Consider the following 4,914-nt stretch of genomic DNA (forward strand, 5'->3'; position numbering starts at 1 on the left):
GCCCTGACCGCCCTCCCTAAGCGAGAAACTGCAGCAGCGACCCAGTGCATCCTTTTGGCCCAGAAAGAGTCAACGAGCTTCTTCAGAATCTTGGTGACAAACTCAGGAGGGGGGATCAAAGTGATCCACCAGTACCACAACATTGCGGTCAGCAGCTGGTTTATGACCAGCACTCGACCCCTGTAGGATGATACTCAGAGCAGTCCTATCCAGTGCCCTGGGCCAGCGGTGACTTTGTCCTCCAGCTCTTGCCAGTTCGCCGGCCAGGCACCCTCGGCAGGGCGAATGTAGATTCCCAGGTACCGGAGGTGCGTGGTGCTTCAGGCAAAAGGCCGTAGCTCCTCCGGCATGGAGTCCGCCCACCACTGACCTACAAGGAGTCCGGAATATTTCTCCCAGTTGATCCTTGCGGAGGAAGCGGCAGATTACACCTTTTGGCACTCGCGCATCCTCCGCAAGTCAACGGGATCCGTGTCCACGAGGAGCACGTCGTCGGCGTAAGTCGAAAGGACGACCTCCACGCCCGGCCCACGCAGAGCCAGTCCCGACAACCTCTTGCGCAAGAGGTGCAGGAAAGGCTCCACGCAGACGGTGTATGTTTGGCCGGACATGGGGCATCCCTGACGCATTTCTCTCCTGAAACGAAGGGGCACTCTCAAGGATCCATTAACATTAATCAGACACTCCGCGGCAGCGTACAGAAGTTAGATCCGGGCAAAGAATGGTGACCTGAATCTGAATGTGTGCAGAGTCCTGAATATGTACTCGTGATCCACCCTGTCGAATGCCTACTCCTGATTCAGGGAGGGGAAGGCGACCGACAGACCTTTCCTCTGGGAATGGTGGAACAGGTCCCGGACCAAGTGAATGTTGTCGTGGAATGTCCAGCTCGGGACCGTGTCGGACTGGTCGGGCAGACATCGCCTTGGCGAAGACCTTGCAATCCGTGCTGAGGAGGGAGACCGGCGCCAGTTTTTAAGGTGATGTTGATCCCCCTTCTCCTGCAGCAGGACAAGGACCACACTGCGCCAAGAAAGGGTATCTCCCCGGTCGCCAGACAAAAAAAGATCTGCCGCAGCGGAGTATCTCTCTGAGAGAAGGAAATGCGGCCGGTGATCTTCAGTTCATATTTATTTGAGCATTGAACAAACTGTAAACAATAGCGCCGCTAACAAGATTCGAATTTTCACCCAAATACCTGGTTGAGTTTCAGATCTAACGCTTTAACCATTTTGTCACCAGAAGTGGCAAATCACCAACACAACAACGCTTATTAGGGAATTGAACCCAGGACCTCGAGTACATCAATCAGTAAAACACCCGAAGCAAAAATCATACCACTCGGCTAACATGCCGCGAAAAAGGCACCGCTGGAAATCGAAACGAGGACTTGTTGTTTCCGAGACAGGCAATTTGCCCAGCTTCAACACGGAGACAAATCAAACTACAATGGCCCCAGCAATTTGAGTAAAGTATATTTATGGTAGAATGTAAACTGTGACGATGCCGAGACAGACAACAACGTCGTTTCGGAGTAATTCATTCTGCAAAGTGTCACGTGATAATACAGGTCGTACATTGAAAACGAACTTGATAAAGAGAGACTAATATTGTAGTTATGAAATAATTAGTTTAGAACCTGATATTGCTCTACATCGTACATCGTACAAGAAAGCGAGATTGGATGTTCAAAAAAGATGGCGGATCCGCTTCATGGCAGCGAAATTTTACAGCGGCTGCATGGCTCTGTCGCCAGTTGATCTTTGGGTCTGATTCTCGCTCAGGGAGTTTCATGGTTCAAATCCCGAATGAGCCGAGTTGTGTCCCCATTTTTGGTCAAAAATCACCAATTGGATTCGCACATCTTTTCAGCGGTGTTTGACTTATCTCCAGCAGAGCATGTTTGAGCACCAGAGGACAGAATGCAGAGGGTTTGTCCACGCAACACACGTAGACGAAATGAATATAATCTTTTAAGAAGTTGTAGATTGAAGCCGGCACATGAATTTATTCAGACAATCTCATGGGTACAGAACAAAACAGGTAAAGGCTGCTGAATTGGCCTGGAACCAAACCCCTGGTTTTCTGCTGGTTGGCGAGGATTCTACCAGTGAACCGTCAATGCACGCGCTGCAAGTATAGCGTTGGATGCATATCTGGAACATTTAGTCTGGCAGATTTCCTGTACTAACCCTACACATTCTGCTCTACAGCCGAGCGGTATCTGTGGGTTAAATAACGGGTGGATTAAGTCATGGCCTTAAAATTAACTGGAGATTCAAAACCACCTCACATCGCCACTGTGGAATGCTCAAATAAATAAGAGCTGTAATTAGCAGGCAGTGTTTACTTCCCTCAGAACATACGGGATAATCCAGCCCAAAGTTCACCGATAAGATTTCACGAAATGAGAGGGAATTTATTTTAAGCTGCACCTTAAATTCTGCTCATTCACAAAATTTAGAGATTTATACTACTTTTTTTTCTTTGCATGCATCTCTCGATCTCTGCCTGCGTTTCTTCTCTCTCTGTATTTCCCCCTGATGGACTTATCAGGCTTTCTTGAACGGCCAGGTCTGCAAGCCCGGCATGAGAAAAGGCTGTCGGATCTTCAGCCCAATTGTTGTATTTCGACGGCATGAGCTTTGCTATTTTCCGTCTCCGTTTTCGGAAAATAGAAACCCAGATGGGACTTCCCCTCCTCGCGTCCCTCACCTCTGGGTCATGGGAATGAACCCGATCTAGCGCTCGGTTTAATATCTGTACTCTCATTGCCTAAGAATAAAATTTCGGGGTTACAGCTATTTTCAAGACACAATTTAGAAATTAACACGTAACAGACTTATTCGAAAACTAGAAGCACGTATGATTAAAGGACCAATGGTAACGTAGGCACGTAATTGGCTAAGGGATAGGAGGCAGGGAGTAGTGATGAACGGATGTTTTTCTGACTGGACAGAAATATGCAGTGTGATCCCCCAGGGGTCGGTATTGGGACTGTTGCTTTTCTTGTTATATATAAATGACATGGATGTGGGAATAGGGAGCACAATTTCGAAGTTTGCGGATGATGCAAAACTTGGCAACGTCGTAAATAGTGAGGAAGATGGTTGCAGATTTCTGGAGGACATAAACAGAATGGTGAAATGGGCAGACACGTGTAAGATTTAATACAGATCAGTGTGAAGTGATGCACTTTTACAAGAAGAACATGGAGAGGCAGTATAATCTAAATGGGACAATTTAAGGTGAGGGGGGTTGCAACAGCAGAGGGACCTGCGGTGCATATTCACAAAACAGGGCAAGTTGATAAGACGGTTAAGAAAGCGTATGGGATATTTGGCTTTGTAAATAGGGACATTGAATATAAAAACATGGAAGTCATGCGAAGCCGTTAAAAATCACTGGTTCGGCCTCAGTTGGAATATATTGTACAGATCTGGGCACCATACTACAGGAAGGATGAAAAGGCATTGAAGAGGATTCAGAGCGGGTTGACCTGGATGTTAACAGGGATGAGGGACTTCAGTTATGTGGAGAGATTGGAGAAGCTGGGATTGTTCTCCTTAAGGTTAAGGGGAGACCTAATGGAGGTATTCAACATTATGAGGGGTTTTGAAAGAGCAAGTAGGGAGAATGTGTTTCCTCTGGCAAGTGGGTCGGTAACCAGAGGTCACAGATTTAAAATATTTGGCAAAAAAACTAAAGGGAAATTGAGGTTTAATTTTTTACACACAGAGTGTTTTTTAAGATCTGGAACGCACTTCCTGAAAGGATGTTGGAAGCAGATTCCATAGGATCATTCAAAAGGAGATTGGACATGTACTTGAAGAGGACTAATTTGCAGGGTTATGGGGAAAGTTCTGGGGTGTAGGTCTAATTTGGACAGGTCTTCGAAAGAGCCAGCACAGGTGCGAGGGCGGAATGGTCTCCTTCTGTGCTGTAAGATTCTATGATTCGATGATTACCTTCTGAATCATTGAAATTGATGCTATTCAGTGTTGAGGAACCAAGAAAATTATAACCGTGATATTCGCCTTCTCCTTTCACTTACGAATATTGCAGATTATAATGTTCAGGCGGGGGTGGGACTGAATGGGGGATAGAGTGCGGAGATTCGAATGGAAGCCCAGGAGAATGAACTTGGTCTCATCATTTTTTATTATTTTTCCTACTAGTTGCCCGAAGCAGGGGTGAACCTTCTTCTCGAGAGAGGATCGTCATTTCAGTTCAGAAGGAAAAAGGTAAAAAGGTATCAAGAAAATCGGGTGACAGAGACACGGAATGATCCGGGACTTACACACATCCCTTTTAAAGAGGCACAGACACGGAATGATCCGGGACTTACAGCACGTCCCTTTTAAACCGACACAGACACGGAATGATTCTGGGAATATATCATAATTATGGTACGTAAGTCTCTCTTACGTTGACCATAAGATATACTCTTTTTAACAAGACACCACTGTACACTTTGATACTCCGCGACATTACAATCTCAACACCATCGTAGAAGGAACTGTTGCTGATTTCAGCAAACAATGCAAAAATCTGCCCTGCCGTTTCGAGAAAGTTGGGACTTCAAGCCTTCTGGATGGACCGAACCAAGTAAAAGACTTCCATAAAATGACGACGAGGATGGGATTCGCACCCACGCGTGCAGAGCACAATGGATTAGCAGTCCATCACCTTAACCTCTCGGCCACCTCGTCACATACCGAAGCCGGAGAAAGCCCTTTTTATTCAAAATGAAAATACTGCCGATGTTGGCAATCTGAATTAGAAACATAAAATGCTGGAAATACTCAGCAGGTCAGGCAGAATGTGTGCAGAGAGAAACAGAGTTAAAGTTTCAGGTCGATGACCTTTGGTCAGCACTGAGTCAGAATAAAAGCGCTTTTATTTTCGTCTTTC

The 4,914-nt window shown here is 46.2% G+C and overlaps 1 non-coding gene across 1 annotated transcript; it reads right to left on the reverse strand.

Annotated features, from left to right (window-relative positions):
- Positions 1 to 4,630: 4,630 nt before the first annotated feature.
- Positions 4,631 to 4,712, reverse strand: trnas-gcu (transfer RNA serine (anticodon GCU)). Its single transcript has one exon. It is a non-coding gene; the product is annotated as a tRNA-Ser (tRNA).
- Positions 4,713 to 4,914: the final 202 nt, after the last annotated feature.

Source organism: Heptranchias perlo, chromosome 20, assembly GCF_035084215.1.
Source record: "Heptranchias perlo isolate sHepPer1 chromosome 20, sHepPer1.hap1, whole genome shotgun sequence".
NCBI classification, from domain to species: Eukaryota; Metazoa; Chordata; class Chondrichthyes; order Hexanchiformes; family Hexanchidae; genus Heptranchias; species Heptranchias perlo.